General features: G+C 38.2%; 1 protein-coding gene across 1 annotated transcript in view; it reads left to right on the top strand.

Moving 5' to 3' along the window:
- The window catches only part of LOC134533203 (protein artichoke), an 88,945-nt gene that overhangs the window by 40,515 nt on the left and 26,396 nt on the right, over positions 1 to 22,034 (top strand). The gene's annotated exons all lie outside the window — the stretch shown is intronic.

The following is a 22,034-nucleotide window of genomic DNA, read 5'->3' as shown; positions in this document are numbered from 1 at the left end:
GAGGACTGAGGGCCAATTAGAGACCCTCACTCACAGAAGTGTCGAATCACAGACACTCAGTCTAGACGACTCACAAGTCAGCAGCCAATGAACAGGTGGCATTTGCCCGAGTGTGTTGAGTGTAGTGGAGTCTATCCTGGAGGTCATTGAACCAACAAATTTTTCCGGTCTCTACCCATGAGATAACGGATCAGTCGAGTCATCGTTAGCAGGAAGGAGGTTAGCGACCCAGCTATGACGTCACCACGACCTCCACCCCCTTCACAAACTCTCTCGGCTAACCAGATTTTTGACTGAAGACCAATACTACTCGCCATTGTGGAGAAACTCTAATCGCCGACACTGAGACATAGTTTTTTAAGTATCATTGGGCTCACCCACTAGATAGTAGCTTTCATAATATATTACTAACATAGCTATAATGACTGTGAAAAGTTATGCTTAAGCTATTATCCGGCAAACAAACCTGTGAGAATTAATTCACTTTATTTTGGTAGCGTGGCATATCAGAAATTTTTAATTTCCTAATAATTCATATGGAACATGTGTTTTTTTTTAATCACAAAACAGTGATTCTCCCATGGTTAAAATCTCGGTTACCAAGCCATTAGTCGTCAAGTAATTAAATTAACTTAATGAACCTAGCACTTTGGATTTGTAACTGCCGCCCGAGTTGTGTTTTTGCTAGTAGTCATGGACCCACCCGACAGATGGCGTCACAGGTCGCGCAACACATGGCTTCAACTTGCACTGCGAGAGCCGCGCTTGTAGCCTACATGTTGTTCTATGGCACTGGCGCCTGTCCAGGACAAGCCAGCTGCAGAGTGCCGGGTGTGACGTCAGGTCGGCGAGCGGCGATGCGCGAGGCCGGGTTCAACGGCCGCGCGCCCCGCTCAAGGTCAGCCGCGGAACGGGAGCAAGTCTCCTCGCTGACCGCCTCGGCCGGGCGCTTCCGCGACCACCCTGCTGCTGCGCTTCGAGCGCGAGCGGTCTCTCCCCCTCACCCCTCCACCCAAACAGTGCATCGTCCGGGAGGGGGGAAGGCGCACCCTCAGCCAGGGATGCCATCTTGGGGGTTTTCCCCCCAAATTTAGGGGGAACAAAGCCGTGATGGGTTTTTTTTAGGGGGTAAATTTATTTAGAGGGATTCTTTTAGCGGGTACATAATTTAAGAAAATTTTTGAGGGCGTGAATTTAAAGTGTATATCTTGAAAACAAAGTGAAGAAAAAACAGCAACACAGTGGCGAAAATAATTTTAGCTCTCAAATGGGTGTACAATTACAACTTTAGGGGTTTTCATTAGAAATCTAGGGGGATTTGAGGTTGATCCTAGGGGGAACACTCTGTAGGAGTTGGCATCCCTGCCCTCAGCTCGGGTGTCCCACAGTTCGGGCGGCCTACTGTTCGAGCGCCACTCTGTTCTCTGTTCAGGTGGCCAACTGTTCGAATTAGAGACCGGGAAAATTCGCGGGTTCAATGACCTTTAGGATAGACTACAATATCCTCTACACACTCGGGAAAATGCTAAACTGTTCATTGGCTGCTGACTCGTGGGTCGTCACGACTGGGTGGCCTGTGATTCGACACTTCTACGAGTGAGGGTCTCTAATTGGCCCTCAGTCCTCCAGATTAACAGTGGACCAATGGCAGAAGCAGCACTAAGGTATAATTATTTGAATTTTAGCACAGCACGTAATGAACCCGCGAATTTTTCAGGTATCTAGTTCGAATGTAAAACTGTTAGGGTATATTACTTTTTGAGTGGCCAACGGTTCGGCTTTCCCACAGTTTGAATGTACAACTGTTCGAGTGTCCCAATTTCGGGTCTCCCACATTTGGATGTACATACAACTGTTTGGATGTACAACTGTTCGAGTGGCCAACTGTTCGGGTTTCCCACATTTGGATGTACAACTGTTCAAGTTTTCAACTGTTTGGGTTTCACCAAGTTTTGGATGTACAACTTTTCGAGTGGCCAACTGTTAAAGTGCCTCCCTGTTCGATTGTTGTACCATCAGTGAGATCAACTTTTCGCGTGTTCAACTACCTACTCGAGTATCCATATAAATTACTCTACTGTATGAACATTAAATAAATTTGTTTGCGGTTATTGATTTATGCTGTTAACATAGAATGTAGATTAAATAAACCTCGCGTTGAGAGTTTTGAATGATTGAAAATATTATATACGTAGAAATATCGAGAACATTTTAATTATCATTAGGCGAAATAAATACAAGATGTGCAGATGGCAGATGATTAAATACATACCTATACACACACATATATTTAGTTCTACATTGTACATTGCCTAGAAACAGTGAGATCTCTCGAACACTGCCACTCTCCGGCCAACTTTCAGTTTAAAAAAACGTTATCGCGCACTGCTTCACGATAAACAGTTAGGTGGAACTTCCGTCAGCACATCGCGGGTTCGAGCCCACGCCGCTACCCCGCATATTTACTCGACTCAAAAACCTTTTAGGGTCAATGAACATTCTTCATTTACATCACTACCAAAACCTAATTGCTATGGGTAGAGACATGCAAAATTCGCGGATTCATTTCGTGATAGGCTAGCATCAAAACAACTATACCTTCGTACCGCTTCTGCGATGGGCCCACATTTTATCCGGGGAACTGTGATCTAATGGGAAACACTAAACCAAGAAAGTGCCGAATTACGGACAGCCTAGTTGAGACATCTCACGCGTCAGTAGCCAATGAACAGGTGTTATTTCCGCGAGTATTTAAAGGACTTTGGAGTCTATCCTAGAGGTCAATGAATCCGCGAATTTTGCAGGTCTCTAGCTATGGGGCATAACGATTTCGCGAAATTATTTCGAGACTATGTGAAAGTTAAATCACGGTTGCACCGTCTGTGTTTCTTGATTCGTAGAGACCTGCAAAATTCGCGGATTCATTGACCTCTAGGATAGACTCCACAGTCCTTTAAATACTTGCGGAAATGACACCTGTTCATTGGCTACTGACGCGTGAGACGTCTCAACTAGGCTGTTCGTAATTCGGCACGTTCTTGGTTTAGTGTTTCCCATCGGCTCACAGTTCCCCCCGGATAAAATGTGGGCCAATCGCAGAGGCGCAACGAAGGTATAGTTGTTTTGATGCTAGCCTATCGCGAAATGAATCCGCGAATTTTGCATGACTATACTATTCGGTGAGTTTCAGTCAGGTGCATGTCTACTGACGACACACCAATCACAGTAATTCAGAGCCGAAGCAAGCGCGTCCTGATTGGCAAGGTCAAAGAAGGCAGCTGCTTCTCTCGCAGACGGCCGCCAATTGCAAGGAAGAAACCTCTGGTGTGGGTTTACCTTGTTGCCGTCTAATGGGCTGTTGAGATTTTTTTCGCGAAAATCTCCTGCCCGTAATAATTGCTGATTTCATGGACAGAAACGGTGAAAGGCATTCCGTGGCCTGGAACCCTCCGCGGATAATGCCCGTGGTAGAGGCAGGCATTTTTCGCGAAAAGATCTGAACGCCTATTAGACTGCAACAAGGTACACCCGCACCTGTGGTTTCTTCCTTGTGATTGACGTCCGTCTGCGAGAGAAGTCGTTGCCTCATTCGACCGAGCCACTCAGGACGCGTTTGCTTCCGCACTGAATTACTGTGATGGGTGTTGTTACAATCGATGTGTACCTGGGAGAAACTCATCCCAATCACGAAAACACAGACGATGCTACAGTGGTTTAACTTACAGCTAGTCTCGAAATCTTTTCGCGAAATCTGCCTGCCCCTAGCCAGTGGTGGTTATGAGGACAGCAGTTGCAGCTTACCCTGCGGCGGAATTTCCTGACCAAGAAACAGATATTCTCTGATGGACAGTGACCAATGATTAGAGAGGGAAATTTTCACTACTTCAATAACCTTTAGGATACGCTCCATGATCCTCTATGCACTCGGGCAAATTACATCTGCTCACTGGCTTCTGACTCGTGACACCTGTTAACTGGGATACTCGTGATTCGATACTTCATTTGTTGAAGGTTCTTCATTGGCCCAGAGTTCTTCAGATAAACTGCGGCCCAATCACTCAAGCAGCAAAAAGCCAAACGTGTTTGTGTTCTAGCCAATCACTAGAGCCACGGAATTTTTGCGGATTCATTTAGTCGCAAGTTAGAATGCAAACCTCCACACTGCACACTGTGTTCATGATTGGCACGCAGTTGTTTGGACACGCCCGTCTACGAACGTAAGCCAATGATACCCAGCTAGGAGAGAAGTAAGCGAATCAGTTAGTGGCAAATAACAAGGATAAAAATGTTCTCGCTAAGGAATCAAACCAATGGGAAAGTAAACATGGGTCGAGCACACATATAACTTTGAATTCTATCCTGAGGCCAGAGGAATCCGCGAAATTTCCGGGACTCTACCAATCACGAAATGAATCGGCGAATTTTTCAGAACTCTGCCAAAGATCAAATGAGTAAGGCTCGAGAAAACACAGTGTCATCGCGTCTAACCTGAAGGTCATACATCCCTGGTCCATTAAGAAAGAAGAGTTACATTTCCTGGGCAACTCCGCTGCAATGTGGCCGCCTCTCGCAGGTCTGCAAAAACTGCATGCAAAGCTCCCCAACATTTCTTAAACATATCTGATTACGAGAAACATTTACAGAAGTATCATTGCACTTGCCTATACAAAATTTATTTCGTAGTTTTCGTAACAGGGTGTCAAGTATCAGAAAAAAAAAAGAAACCTAACGCGTGGAATAGTCAGGGAAACATATGTAATGTCAGGGAATTTAAGTAAACTGGTTCTCCAAGGCTCAGACTGTATCACTTACTTATTAATTATTATAAAATGCTTATTTTATTTGGCCCAGTCTCAGTTTATAGCAGTTAAAGCGTGCTAAGTGATTTTTTGGCACGTGAGGTTGAATTTCTGTCTGTGATTGTTCTTCGGTGTGTGATATAAGAAACATCACTTTCTGCAAAGTTTTAATGTATTATACATTTGCCACATGGTATTGTAAATTTTCTCTATGCGTACGTACTGTGAGATTTATTTGTACTATTCTACTATACATTTATAGGGCCACCACCTAAAGACCCGTAGAGACAGTCCGCTAGTTCGGTACCTAGCGCGTAGAGGCGAAGATGGATTTGATGCGCGTGTCAGTGTCGCCCTTAGAGCCCCCGCGATTTTAGTACTAGGGTGTGCAGCCAGGTGGCTCCCGTTAAGGTAGGCCAGTCCCCATTAGCTTGTGCTTTCATTTTAACCTAAATTCTAGAGCTTAGTATCTAAAACTTTGCTCCCTCAGGACCCAAGTAACATTTTAAATGTTATATTTATATTTGTTTCATGTAGCCGAAACCAATTTTGTAGTATATATAACAATGATTTAAAGAAATGACTATAATTTTTTTCTCTTAAATTTCATACGAATAATAATTGATGACTCTGAATCTGCATTAACACAAGATGACTTGTTAAAGGACTTTTTTCCATTGCTTCCATGTAATTAAATGGATTCAGATACATATGGGCTGAGAGGGATTTCTTTCCATTAAGAGGATTGTGTTATCGAAGCAGCTTTTGTTAATCAGTTCGGCGATGTTCAGCTCTTCCGTTTACGTTGCTCCGTGCGACCAATAGAAGCCGAGAACTTGGCTGCGGTGGTAGCCATGTTTGTTTATGTTCTAAATACATACATTAACACTAGTTTTAGATAAAATAATATTAAGCATTCTATTATCTATCTGTTTCGTCTATTTTTATTGTATACGTAAAGTATGCCCGTGCAATGATCTCAAAGCATAATATATTTAATTAAATTAATATTTCGTTATCTTGAAATGTAATCTCATTGGTTAGTATGGTTACGCTTCTTAGAAGCAGCAGAAGAAATAGTGAAATGTTCCGGGAAATCCTTATCCGTTTACGTGATCCGCCTCCGTTTCCGTGCCATTGTAGAACTGGCTTCAAGCAGTTGAGAAGTGTGTAAAACACTTCAATGCACACACTTTGGGCGGTGTCATAGATTGTAAGGTTATAAAAATCCCTTTTTTGTCAATATTGAAGGGCTTCTGGAAAATTATTCCCAAACGCCAAATGTTTTGTTAGTTGGTATCCTGTGAAATCTGACGCATATTTATTGTCCGTGGAACCTGAAATTGAAAAGGTTCAGCAGTGTCTTGCTTATAAACATTGTTAAAAACTCTTTTCAAGGCAATTTATATCAGGAAGAAATCTAAATGAATTGGCTAGACTCAGGCTGGTCTTTAATCGTTAATTCATAAACTTATTCGTGCATATTTTATCTGGGTTTAGTTATTTCGTGTTTACTCTTTTAAAGCCAATGTAAACCAGGAAAAAATATAAAGTAATTAGCTAGAATAAGGCTGGTCTTTAATCGTTTAGTCATAAACTTATTCATGTATATTTTATTTGGGTTTAGTTTTTCGAGTTTGTTGCAATGCTGGAGTGCCAAGTATTTTTGAGCAGAGTTGTATTTTTTTAGTCTGAATTTCATGGGTTGTTCACGACATTAAAGAATCCATATGTATGTCGTGACTATGCCATCGTCAGGAAGAAGAGAAAAAAATTATAAAATTTGTTAATTTTTTCTTATAATCTATGGATAGCTATATCACAAGTTTTGGTCAGTGAAAAATTATAGAAGTTCTGGACAAGTCAGAGAGAAAATGCAAGGACAGTTGGTTTTTTGGTTTTCCTGGACACTCTGTTAATATTTGCTTATTGTCCTGGTAAAAAAAATTATGAAAAATAAAAATAAAAAAAATCACGTGATCAAGTCGTTCAGTAATCGCCAGTGATGTGTAAAATTCTAATTCGTGTGCACTCATGTTGCGAATATACTCATAAGTAATACAAAACCCGGACCCGAATTTTAAGGCAGAATTGTTAAAATAATTACAAGCGTGACAAATACACAACAATTGTGTTTCAGGCTAAACTTCTGGACGTGAATCACACGTTGTTTCCGCACGCGCCCCTAGAATTCGTTTCCGGGGCAACTACATCACCTATCACATAATTCGATTTGCAGACAGAAATTTTAAACAATATAATGAAACGGCTCCGATAAAACGGGAAAAGACTTGGGGAAAAAAAAAACTAAATCCCGGCTTTGGACTTGATTTTCAAAAAGTATTTTTTTATAAATTTTGTTAAAAATTCATTAAACAGTTAATACTATACAGTTTCCTTTTGTCTTTGTGAACTTTGGTTCGCGCCATCCGTCACAGATGGCAGCACCGCGGTTACACATTTCCGTCCCGTCCATGAATGACTCCTAGCAAACACCGTACAACCAGAGCCAAGATGGTTCATGGACCTGGCATAATCCGGGCGCGGGCCAAGTAGGCCACCGCCGCTGCCGTGAGGCAATGCCAGGTGCGTGCCGCGGTGCGAGTCACGTCGGCCAGGTCAGAGCGAGCCCCCTTCACCGGCGGGCCCGCCCACCAGGGTCACGTGGAGAAGGGCGGCAGCCAACCGGTGACCCGGGCGCGCCTGACGCCGTTCCCACGGGCCGAGTGTTTCACGGCGATGACGCCTTGCACTTAGAGGCTACTTGACATCTGATGCGTGTGCCATTGTCACCCTTAGAGCGGGATTCATAGTCCAAGACTTGTTTGGCGAATAAGTAATACATGATAAAGTATGATTATTCTTCAAGTAGTACTTATTCCAGCAATGAATTCATAAACCTATACTTGACGAAGTAATACTTGAACAAGCACTACTTATATTGGCCATGCTGTACTTGATGAAGTATCTCAAAGAGTAAAGGACGAATTTTGTGTCACCGTAACGCAAGCAAATATACCGCTGTAAATACATAGTTAACCTGTTTGAAAATAAAAATGCCCACGTTTCAAACCATACATGTGATTAAAATAATGAAATTAATACGTAAGAATGATATTTATACTTTATTGGTATTGAACTTGAATGACATAAGTATGAACATGTATTAAACACGAATTTACAACTACATAAATATGTTTTGAATGTTTGTGTTGTTAAATTATGTTGGCCATCTTGTGTCTGTGATCTATAAGCGGGTGAAGTTAACCACGTGGTAGCGAAACAACACGCTAGCTGCAGAAGAGGTTATGTACGTAGCCTGTATTGTTTACAAAACTAAGCGGCAACGATTTGTGAATTTAATGCCATACTTAAACATGCATATAAGCACTACTTTTTTCAAGTATTGCTTCTATCACCACTATAGTGCTCGAACCTATGTATTTTAGCAATTTTGGATTATTTTTAATGTTTCTGACCTAACATAACTAAACGTCCATTTTAGTTATCATCACCTAGATAAAATTATAACTACCCTCCCGAAAAAAAAACTTAAGTGACGCTTTTAAATAAAACTGTTACCGAACCTAACCGATATTTATTCCAATTACACTCACCTATATGTAACTCCCTGAAAAAAAATTGTAACTAATTTTTGCGTTAGTTATATTGGTGTTACACACCTAGCCTCTCTTTTATTTTTACAACCGCAAAATGACGCAATACACGCAGATTATCCGGGTGTCTGACTCGGCATTAGTGAATCTTAGGGTTGTCACGCACGCATCAGCCGAGTCAGCCTTGACCTGAAAACGAGACCTGTTCTTCCGCGCGATACGCACGTCTCGTCCAGGCAGCACGTCGGACGAGAATCCCCGAGCTCCTGCTTACGCGCGCATTTACGTAATACCGTCGTGATCATCCGAGCGCTTCTTCTTTCAGTACCTGTCTCGCTGCTATACTTAGAGACCTGTAAAATTCGCCGATTCATTTCACGATAGGACAGAGTCCAAATACTTTTGACATTATTTTGCTTCAGTGATTGGGCCACAGTTTATCTGAAGGACTCTGGTCCAATGAAAAATATATTTGACAGAAGAATTAGCGAATCACGATCATTCCAGTCAACAGGTGTTACGAGTCGGTTACCAATCAGCAGATGTAATTTGCACGAGTGCATAGAGGATCACGGAGTCTATCCTTTAGGGATTTGAAATCGCGAATTTTACAGGTCTCTAGCTATACTCTGTTCACGATGACGCGTCACTTGCTTTTTCCGACAACATTCGGACAATGACAGCCGAATGTTGTGACGTAATAACCAAAACAAGCGTATTCACAGGGCTACAGACTAGCTTATCCTGTCAATCAAAGTCCTGATGTCAGCTAAAGCACCTGTCCAGTAAGTGACGGTTTATCCTGAACATCGTGTATCATATCCAGATACCGAAGCAAAAGCTCAAAAACTATTTGAAAATTTACTTGGTATCGTAGCTAATCCTTCTGTAGCAAACATGCTATTTAAAATGTTATTCCATATGTGTTTTAAGGCCTTAGTTGAGGTGAAACTTTATTACACCCGGCATGGAATTAAGCCAGTAGCGTTAGACTCGAAATCAACCAATTCGGAAATAATTTGTACGAAATGTATTTTTTGTTTTGTTTTAATGGCTTCATTTTTGATCCAATATGATTATCTATTGTTTTCCCCCTCCATGGAGCTGTGGAAAAGTGGTGGGGGGTAAAGTTCCCCCAAAAGGGGTGTTTTGCGGTTTTTCTCGTACATCTTCTAAACTATTCAACATTTTGATAAAAGTGCTTCAAATAAAAGTCGCAGAGCATTAAATTCTTCATAGAATGGAACCAAGAACAAATTTTTTTGGACTTTCCGCTACCAAAATTCAGTAGGTCAATGTTGGACCAATTTATCACATTTACGAAAACGTTTCGTTTCAATGTTTTTTTCTCTCAAATATCTTCGAAAATTACCTGTTTATAAAAAAATTATTTCATAAACATTTTAAGATAATTAAATTCTGAGTTGAAGGGAACCAAGAACAAATTTTTTCGGACAACACGTAAACAAACTACAGCAAGTCAAAGTTGGACAAATTTTCAGCACAAGCGGAAATGGTTGTTTTCAACTTCAGGTTTTAGAAAATATCTTCTTCAAAAACGATGAATGGGCCAATTGGACCAATTGCCAACATAAAACAAAATGGTTGTTTCAACTTCAGGTATAGAAGTGGGTCAGAAACAGGATAACAATAATATATGATACAAAATTAGTATCTATATTTTTATTAACATGAAAAGAGGCCACTAAATACGAAAAAAAATATTTGTACATAATGGTTAAATGTATGCATTACAGGATCCATGTAGGAATTATTTCCGAATTGGTTGTTTAACGCTACTGGCTTATAAGTCGAGATAACGATGTAATGAAAGCGTAACGAAAAAGGGGTAACGAACTTTGTAGGCCAATCACGTTACTGACAGCACCTGCGCGCAGGATCAGACGGACGAAGGAAAGGATTGTTTTTGACTTGTTTCGCGGCAAATACAACATGGAAATAGAGTTTGTGGCATTATTTCGCCGAGGAATTTAATAAAATTACTTGCAATCTTGGTAAAATTGGCCAAAATCTGTATCAATTAACACACACTGACTAGTTGAAGTACCCGTCTCTGCTTGGGCTGAAAACGTCGTATATAAGTAACATCACTGCCCAGTTTCAAATCTGCAGGACATATACTTCAAAAACTGAGAATTTTCGTCTTTAATGCCACAGAAAAATCTTAACGGAGAAGAATGCATCAACAACTCAATGACTGTTGTCATGGAGACGAAGGAAGCATCAACAATGCCACAGCCGTTGCCATAGAGATTTTCGACCGAAAACGGGAATCAGCAATTGCAAAGTTACGTTTTGTTACTATCCCACAGAAACAATATATATTTTCGGGATGAAGAATGCCTTATGTTCTATTCCAGGGCCTAAAATATCTATATACCAAATTTCATGAAAATATGTTCAGCCGTTAAAACTTTCGCATTTATAAAATTAATTAAATTACGAGAAACGGAAGTATTTTGCAGTCAAACGTATTGACAGAAAGTCTCTTGGACAGAAAAATAATCAAAAGATTGATGTTAATTTTTTTTAAGTAATCGATTTCAGCTCGTTTCTCAACTACGGCACGGAAATATACGAGGATTTGTGTAGTTTTATCGTGCAAGTGAATAACTGAATATTTTTGTTTCATCTTTCAAGTTTGTAAAGTTTCAATTCTAACATGCGAGTTGGACACGTACCCACTTCTATCTAACTTTTAAAAAATAGCTAGCTCCAGACCAAAAATAAAATCTTTTCCCCCAAGTTTGTTTTATTGAGCTACAGAGCTTATGTGTGTCACGTATCAACGTAGTTATCAGAGCACGAAGATAAATCTGGGATAATAGGAGAAACGCGGTAAAGTGAAATTCCAGCTGTTAGAAAATTAGTATGTGAACTTTCTAAACGTCTTCTTCCGCCCAACACCTTCGTAGGCCGCCAAGAGGATGTGCTGGACGCACGCGTCTCTTGTCTAGAGCCGAGAACACACTGGCGCTGTACGCACTTTCTTTACGTAATTTGTAGTCAACAGATTTCACCAGACACCAGGCACGACTTCTCCTTCGTTACGAATATCAACGTTTCAATACATCTTCGTTTAAAAAAATATTTAATTTGCGTATATTTATGTACGCGCGTTTGAAGTTATACTTACTTGGCATATTAAAAAACTAACTTTAAAATTAAACGCAAAAAATTAATATAAATAAAATAATAAAAGGACTGAAGTTTATAAAATAAAAAATACATTGGTAAAGTATAAATACAAACAAATTAAAAAATATTAATTTTTACTCACTATGATATTAATATAAACATGCGTATACAATTAATTATTTTATTTATTTAATATTCGAGATGAATTTTAATTAATATTGAAAATCAATAAATAGTTTGAATTTTTATTCTCTTTTATTAATTTTAACTATGTATTAAATAATAATTTGTTAATTATAATGCAAATAAATCCTTTTTTTTTCGGTAACATAACCTTACTTATAAAAATACACTTGAAAAGTTTATGACCATAATTTCTATCACTAATATTTACAATAAATAAATATTTTTAATGTAACGAACCATTATTCAATATCAATCACTAAAGTATAAGATTTAAAAGTACCTATACGTATAATTGGTTTGTATGTATCCTTTCTTTATCCTGTGAAAATTTCGTTGCATGGTGTGCGCGCATCGTAAAAATTCACTCTCGTCTTTTTTTTTTTTTATAAATTCAAAAATGTTCTTGTTTGTTTTTATGAAAACGGCTATAATGATTTCAATTAAATCTAAATAATCGTTGTGTTCGCAGATGCTTAAGACTGTTAATTGTTAACTTTGTGTTATAATATTCCAAGCGCTCGTACCAACTACTGTATTCATACAACACTTAATAATATAATATACATAGATACCTAAATGAACATCAAAAAAGAAACAAGAGGTTAGAAATTGACCTCCCTAGGTCTAAACTGTAAGTAAAACATATTGGTAATTTGCTTTAATATTAAAATATGAACACTTAACCATAAAAAATGACACCATTGAGACATGTATATTTTGGAAGAACATATGCATGTTCATTAAACACACGATAACTATTGAGATACAATTATACAAATCGAACACACTTTCACAACAGCTATTGAGATAACCATGTAAAAGGAAAACACCTGACCTATGTTGGCATGTTTACATGTATAAATGTACCTATTTATTAATGTGTTGTGTAATATTTGTTTACTGTTGTTCAGTGGCGATGATATTATGTGGCGTGAATAAACTTGTAGTGCGCTACAACACGCATAATTTTTTTTGTTAACAACAATTAATACCTCTAAGAAATAAACTGAAAGTGACAATGCTAAATCAAAGCTTATTCTAATACTATGCTTATTAAACACTTGAGTTCATCGCACTAGAATTATTTATGCATATTTCTCTTGATAACAGACGAATATGTTATTATTGTGCAAAAAAATTTAAAATTATTTTCTGTTTGAAAATGAGAAATTCTTACACCCACTTGGATTTTTTGTTAAAATTAATAATACCATTCGCGCGTTTAAGCGTCATGAACTCGCAGTACAGCTACGAACCAAATGTAAATACGAAAATAAACTAATTTGTTGAAATATAAATGAAACCCCCTTTTTAACCAAGCTCTATGCTTGAATTTTGTGCCGTATTTGCCATCGAAAAAAATTTAAAGACGTTGTGGCCAACCCCCCTTATACCGGGGTAGTTGAACACGTCCGCACTCGCCACGCCAGTCCTGTATACGCGTCTCCACTGACATATTGATAATGAAAGTGTAGTAAAATTAACTTAAATAGACGCGCATGGACTGGCTTAAAATTTGACCAGTGCGCAAAAGGAATCATTAACGTACTAAATTGACCGACAGCCCTGCCAAACTTATTGTGATAGTTATAATATATATAATGAATTACCAGAAATAAAATGTCCAACATTAAGTACTGTAAAAAAGGAAAGGAACCTATAAATTCAATTCATGATACCATTTAAATTGCTATAATTAAATTTAACGTACGTTGGTGACATTTGCATACAAACACTCTTACACTATACTTAAAATAAACCAAAGTCCCATAAAGTCTATTACGGAGGAGGGGAGGGTGGAAAAACGAAATAGTGACGTCCTTCAGTCTAGATAGTTCTACCAGCAATTTCCATCGCCGCACTCTGTTTTTTAAACACGTTGCCCGCAAGTCAAACCAGCCGAACAAAAAGTACAAATCCAGTTCTCGCACTTACTTGTTCTAGAAGCATACCTCTGTAGTCGGTGTCCGCCGGGGTCGGATGTAAACCCCGCTCACATTTTAGCGCCTCTAGCATCGCGCTACATTGATGGCCAGTGCACTAGGCCCACGATATCGCATTCTCATATACCACCACTGGTGTTACTTCGCCGAGGGTGTCGTGGTATTACCGTCATCTTCAATATTAATCACGTAACGTAACACTCGTAGCTCATCGCTGAAAAGCAAATTCTCGTCTGCACCGAGTACTTCCGCGGCCGGCGGTCAAACACACACTTCCCGCAAAACAGCTGGCCGTCGCCTCACTTTCTCACGTCAGCTGACGTCACCCCCCTCCTCTACTGCCACCCCTCACTCCGCTCGATCGTTCTCGTTATTTCTAGCGGGTCCCACTACCGAATAAGAATAATAAGAATAATAGTATATGGTTAAAAAATAACAATAAATAAATAATTTACATACACCATTAACTAGTATAATATTATAAATAATATTATAAAACAATTTACTCATCTTAAAACAAACTTTACGCACCATAAAAGTAATAATAAAAATCAAGACGACTGAGGCCGCCACAAGTGGCCTCAACGTGAGAAGTCACTTAAAATGTTGTTATGGCTCTAACTCGAAAACGGCGACAGTAAGGCGCTTGTAATTTATATCCTATCAACGTAATAGCCTATTTAAAAAAAAATTGGTTTTTCCAAAATCAGTGCTTTCAACAAGCCAAGTTTCTCTTCTAAGAAACTTAATATTTAACTCGATGTCGTGCATTACAGCTGTAATGTTAAGTACTATTACTGGGAACACCTGAACGAATGAAAACAAACCCCACAGATCTGTTTTTTGATGAAAATTGTCTGGCGCAACAAAACTCAATACGATCAATCCATCCATCAATTAAAAGAAGAAAAAAAAAGTTTCCCAAATATTTGAAGGTGGGCGTAGTTAGTTATTTTTTGGGCACTCTGACTGGTTGTAGGTCACCTGATCGATGGACGGATGGCGGGCAGGAGGCCACGGGTTATTGTAATTACGGCTTCAGAACGGATATACGTTTTTAGGTACATTGGCGCGGAAGCAGACGGTGCAGGAGTTCGGCTTTCACCTGTCCTGGTCGTTCATTCGAACGTCAATATTTGCTAACCGCTGCCGCCAGCGCGCTTTCTACCCGCAAGAAGAGACGCAACATGAGAACTCCAGCGGCCGGTGGGAGACCGAGATCTGCTTAGAGGTTTTCCACCTCCCACCAGAAAACCTGATAGACATTACCGCGGGGCTTACGGCTTACTTCCATTCTATCGGGAATATGGAATCATCTGAACAAGGCCCGCCTGGAATAAATCATCAATTCCGCGAACAATGACTTTGCGACGAAGGTATTTTCGTCTAGCAGGAGCATGAAGTTCGTGGGTGATTCCGGTTCGACTCATTGTATGTAGCCGGCTTCCCTCAGTTCTTCGAGTATCGAGACTATTTCGTTGATGTACGAACAGTTTCCTACACTAAGCGAAGCATGTATAAATCTAAGACGACCGACTAATTCATTGGGGACGTCCCAATATACATAGTCAAATTTCTGACCACTTTCTAGCTTTTTTAAACCTTCACCATGTATTGTTAGTTCACTGAAGAGATTAGCGAGAATGTTGATTTTTTCATGTTCTTCGTCTTTATATAGTCAGTTGTGTTGGCTTGCGGCTAGCGTACACAAGAGTCCATGCGCCAGTTGCATGGAGCTAACCGTGCTGTTGACTACCTGTTGACTTCTGGGTCGCGGCCACGCTCGAATGAATGAGTTACCGAAGTTGGTGCATGCCCTGCTGACATCCATCTTAACCGATGATTACCAATTATTATAATTGTTGGTCGGTGTTAGTAACCCTTGAAGATGGCTGCAGCAAAGCCACTCGAGCATCTAGATTAAAATTGTACACTGTATTTTTTTTTTGTAAATGGAACATAGATTTCATGCCAAATTATACATATATTTGTAAATTTTTGCATGCACATACGAACAACTCTATTGTAAAAAAAAATATTGTTAGCAGTAATACTGGTTGCGGATTCTTACCCGGGCATTTATACCTTGTGGGGTCCCAATTACTCCAATAATTAAAATTGTTTTTAAACAGTTTCTCAAATAGCTTCCCAGTATTAACGGCGTAAATTAATAAGCACAATAAAACTAAATCAAGTCCAATTATTGAAAATTAGATTTTAATATCCATTGGTAAAATAAGTAATGCTGGAATTAAAAATCAATTAAAATATAAAATTATGCATCAATTTTAGTAAACATACTCAGTATTATTTCGTAAACGTGTTTCATACATGCCAAAATAACCATAGCCATGTGTGGTACAAAGTTACAATATCTTTCTTGTAGCGTCACAAACTATTACTTGGCTAAAGGTTTCCAAAGGAATCTTATGTAAAAGTACAGAAAATATTTTCCGTGTAGCAGTTTTGAGTTCTAAATTACTTACGCTGGTGGAAATCCATCCTCATTTTCATGCCAAATAAAAGTATGGAAACATTTTGTTTCTGTATATGGGTTACTAATATTTGTGTTTACGCACGTAGAACCTAAGTAACTAATAAATTAACAATTGTTGCATTCTTCACCATAACGTGTTGGAATTCACCATTTTTAGCTTCCAAATCAACTAACTGAGGGTCAAAGTTAAGGTCCAAAATAAGTTAAGTAATTCAAAGTTTAAATTTACGCAGTTTTGTTACGAAAGCCTTAGTAATAAATAAATAAATAAATAAATTTTTAAGTTGTAACTGTTTCAAGTACGCCATCATACGTCAACTACCGGTGAAAATTCTCGTGAAAAAACTCAGCATTATTAAACTTGTTTTTTTGCAGCTGTGAATGCTCTAAAACAATCACCTGTCTCGTTAAGTTTAAAAATTAGGCTGATTGCAAAAAAAATGCTTCTATTTTGTCAATTGTTTCAACCCAGCAGTTATGTGTGTGTGTGTGTGTGGATTTTGGTATACATGACGTTGATAAACTCTGACACCGTCTGACCAATCACCATAAAATATGGCACATTGAAGATTTTTCCATGGAGAAGGTTTTTATGCTAACCATGTTTTTGAATAACTCTCCACTGGATGGCGCTACAGCGCATCAAATTCTGTATCGTTCAACCGATCGCCGTGGGTAAATTCATTTTTATAACAGAAAATCTTAGGTCGCAGACATCCAAACAGTGAGTGTGTACCATTTCCCTATGTCCGCCACACGGGCATATAGTAAGGTTTGGCAACTTCCTATCCTCCTTGACAAGACCCGTCAGCCTTGTGGAGATCACGGTTGAAAGCGAACTAACGGCGCTGATATGAGTTTAATTTTGCACTTCGTCAATTAATGGCCCGTGCAACGTCGGGTACTGCAGCTTTTTTATTTTAAATATAATATCAGCAAAGGTAAACACGCAGTTGTTAACCTATGATTCACAGATGCATGTGCGCTAAATGCCAAGGTTGTGGACTGGTCAGATCTCTCTCCGTACACCAAGGCGATACGGGTTTGATTCCCAGCGGGACAGACCCGGATCTTTCGCAGAGTGGTACACGTGTGCCTGAGGGTTATCTCGGAGTGCTCCCGTATCACCCACCCATTCATTCCGACATTGATCCAGCCACATCTTATCGCACTTCGTCGTCCCTAATGACCTCAGCGAGTAAAATACGTGAATCCCAATAATAGCTAATCCGTTATCAATCTGTTTCTTGTCTGCACAGCAACAGCAAACAAATGAAGAATTTCGGCAATAACACGGTGGTAAGAAGTCAGAGAGCGAGTGCGCACGATCTTGCCTTCTTAGGAACTTTCCCACTGCCAAATGTTTGTACCCAACTACATTTCACAACAATGTTGAGGGGGAAATTAGGAAAGAAAATGGCTTCCAGTTTTCTCCATCAAATAAATTTGGACAAAAATGTTTTAATTTATTTTACACTATAAAAGTTTGAGCTATCTAAAACTTTTAAATAATAATATCTTTTTGATATTAAATAATGCATTAAAGTGCTCTATTTGTGCATTTTTTAAACATGTACATATTTAACTCACAATAATATACATTACATAATAAAAATAAATGCTTAGTGATTTTTTTGAATTTATAGAATCATAATTTCCATTTTACATATAAAACTATTTCGCATATGACATTCATATTACAATTATTTTAAGTTATTTCATTTATTTTACCTCTTTAATCGTCCATGTGTTCTTCACCATTTTAAATATCCGTTGAGACGGAAAAAAATCATTTCCGTTTTCGATAGACACGATTTTGACTGATTTATTGCATTCAACATCCAACATATTTTATAACCCTTCCTATATGCAAAATATTTAATGGAAACTCGAGTTACCCAACTTGTTAAAAAAAACATGGCTGCTCTAGTGATGTTTTCGGTGACGTCATAACCCTCCAACTTTATATGAAACAATATAGTGGAAGGTGTTGGAAACGAATAGTTGTCAGTGTTGCAGGGTCTTTGATAAGGTAGAAATGAGAACTTCACACCCATCCTTTTTCACACCTGGGTAGCAAAATATTTTTGTTTGCTATAATCAAATGTTAAACCAATTATTTGCTGATGAGTTGTTAGCACCTGTGTTTAACTATACTCACTTCATGATTGCATTATTACAATTTTTTACTAGCGAGTTCCTTTAAAGCTTCTAAACAAAATTCTAGCATTAAAGCCACGGGTTTATTTGATATCTAATTGATAATTAGAATGACTTAACTTAATAATAGATCCATACCATAAGATAGCCTACAGTTCACAGGGATGAAAGCCACAACCACAACCCGAACAGATCCGAAGTAAAAGTTTGGGTAAGGTTTGGCTCAGCAAGTGGAATTAAAGTCAGTGTAATAAAGACCGAAAGGTATTTGACCGGAAGGTTTTACACGAGATGTATGGTGATGTTTGGTTATCGTAACTAGTTAGGTTAGCATTATTTAAAATTATTTATGACCGTAAAAATACATAAATCCTTACGATATGGTAATTTTATACTAGTGATGGGCAATATTCAGAGAACGAACTTCGGATCTTTACGGGTGCGGCTCTCATCCGTGTGAATATAGGTTTCCTCTTGCCGTAGACGAGTACCTCGATGGGCGAGAGAGAACAAGACCTCTGGGTGTGCCGAGGCTGTAGCATCGGTGTTCCCGAGCTGCAGTGCTGCCAACCTCGGTCGGGGCAGAGGGGAGGGCTCTCACGAGATGACAGGAGGGCCTCGCCGGCCGAGGAAGAGGCAGTCAATGTCGACGGGTTCCTCGTCGGACGAACCTGTTGTCGGCGCGCAGCGGCGGAGGCCCGCTTTCCCTCGGCTCCCCCCTGCCCCCCCCCCCTTACGTCCTTCAGCTCGAAGGGTCCGCGAGTCTTTCAGTACTCGCCAGAGATGTGATGTGCAACATCTAACCTCGGTAACGAGCAAAATTCACGTGTTCTCAAGTTGCAAATACACTTATAATACCAAACTCGAGCACAAAATGTTTTACTTAGAACTCTGTAAAATAATGCCGATCGTGATCAATATACGCATATATTGTGTTTTTACCTACACTTCTGGTCGCGAACTACTCGTAGTTTCAGCACCCGCCACTAGAATTCGTTGCCGGAGCAGCTACGTCGACTATTGCATCATTTGATTAGCAGACCGAAATTGTTAACTATATAATAAACGGCTCCTGTAAAAATTGAAATATATACCAAACCTCTGCTTTGGACCTGATTTTTGACAAGGAATTCTATTCAAATATTTTCCAAATTGTATTGACTAAACCGTTAATGCTATAAAGTTTCTCTTTGTATGTCTGAACTTTGGTTCACATAATCCGCCACAGATTGCAGCATCGTGATTACACATTTCCGTGCCTTGACTTCGTTGCATTCATGAAATTACTCCCACCAAATGCCGTATACCAGAGCTAAGAGCTAAGATATTATACATACATCAATAATAGGATTTGACGGACAGCAAAGTTCATAACTCTCATAACCTCATAGTAGGATTAATATCAAATATATTACCTTAGATTATCCCACATTTAGTATTATCAGACGCTCTACAGAAAAAAAAAATCAATCGGCAACGTCACGTGTTAGGAAAGCAGATAGTAAAGAATTTCTTTAAATCATCACAAATCCGAACTTTTTAGATACTGTAATATAACATTACATTAATATAACAATATGTTCCCTTCTTTAGTTATTATTTTTCGGTTTTATTGTAAAAACATGATTGTTTGGTTCGTAATGCGTAAAATTATAACATAGTTTGACATTAAATAGGCATTTTTCTTAGCACCTCCCAACTATCCGACATTCTGCCAGCCCGTGTAAGTCAGATGAGCGAGACTCTATTACTTTAAATTGGTCTGCAAACCTTCAAAGCACCGTCATAAATTGTCAGGAGATGTATTTGATGTCACTTTTTTTACATCGCCATCACAATATTGTTCAACTCAAAACATTGTGGAAATTGTGCATGACCAAGACTAGAGATGGCGAGTAGTAAGTACGAATAAGAATCTCCGTCATTAAACACAGTCACTTCCAAAAAAAATCTTTTAAAACTATTTTAGCAATGTTTTGGGTGTCTGAGAAAAATACTCAGTTATTATCTGAAGGGGAAAAACCTGCCTTCATCCGGTTACCATGTAATCATGCAGACATGGCCACTTCCTGCTTCCAAATTATACATATATATATATATTTTTTAATACGAGTCATACAATGGCAGCGTATCTATGATTCCCTTGTATAGGTAGTTTCCTACATAATTTTGTTTCCTTTATTTTGGGTTTTGTTCCCCTTGATTTAAATGGAAATTATATTATAACTACGGTTGATTGTTTGTACATTGTTTCATAATTTCATAAAGTATTTTTTTAATGGTTTTGAAAACTTGAAAGTCCAAAACATGTTTAAATTGTAGCATGAGATAAGATCATGAATTCATGAAGTGTACAGTTTTTAATTAACTGGTATTTAGTGCAAGTCATAATTTTATTAATTTTTAGGGATATTACTCAAAATTCTTTTGAAAAAATAAATGGTCCTTAAAAAACTTTTAAAAAATAAGTTACTGAGCTTAAAAAATTACTTTTCAGAGAATTGAGAATGAATTTCCAAACATTACAGTGTTATGACAAAAGATTAATTGAACCAGTCAATACCAAACTGTTTACCACACAAATTCATGCTCTCAACTCGTGCTAGAATTGAAACATTATTGACCTTCAAAGTACTCAAAACCATTAAAAATAATTATAGAAATAATGAAACAACGTACAAATAATTAACCGTATTATATAATGATTTCAATTTTAATCAAGGAGAACAAAACACAAAATAAAGGAAACAAATAATTTAGGAAACCACCCCTATAAGGAAGATTATACCACGCCATTGTATTAATGCAATCTTTCTTCTACTTTCAATTTGAAATCATCTGTTGTAATTATCGGTACACATGACAAAGCATACAAAATATATATTTCCTAGTTATTTTTTTACACTTTTATCGCCTGGCATTAATAGAGTCAAATCTGTTGACACAGTAACTCCTTCTAAAAATGTATTACAAATGGAATTGAATAAAATTCAAATAAAATTATATATATTTGCACATTTTACAGTTACTTTTTAACAAACATTAGTTAACTTTGAAATGCAGATCTGGCGAAACACTCGCCCAGAGACAAGAGGAATTGTTTGCCTACATATATTAGAAACCAAGTTAAATAAAAATATTTCGTGATGAAATATTTACTGTTAAATTTTAAATGTTATATAAGATTAATAAGCTTATAGATTATTTTAGGAAGTATTTACAGACTGATTTATTAGTGTTATAAAATGTGTTTTAAAAATTTTCATTTAAATTTTTTTACTGTACCTATTGAACAATAAATTTTAGTTTGGAAATTCTATAAGAAAATGAACATAGTTCCACGTCCGAATTGCTTTAGAGAACCGACGAAATATTAAATATCTTTGATATCATGTTTTTCCAAGACAATTTACCTAGCTAATGAAATATAAGTATTTTTAAAGTTTCTATTATATTTTTATGACTATTCAAGATTACAAAATATATTCCAGGATATTTTGAATAACATTAGGTTTACTTCGGCACACCAATACGCCTAGTACAGCCCCCTATGTTATGTGAAACATATACGGCTGCCTGTTGCCACTTGTGGGTCCGCCATCTTGTCGACTTCTGCTCATGGCTATAGCAGTTTCTGCAAGCATGCGCGTTGGACTTTCTACCTGTTATATTA

Source organism: Bacillus rossius, chromosome 6 (assembly GCF_032445375.1).
Source record: "Bacillus rossius redtenbacheri isolate Brsri chromosome 6, Brsri_v3, whole genome shotgun sequence".
In the NCBI taxonomy this organism is placed as follows: Eukaryota; Metazoa; Arthropoda; class Insecta; order Phasmatodea; family Bacillidae; genus Bacillus; species Bacillus rossius.
This window is presented reverse-complemented; position numbering and strand designations above follow the sequence as displayed.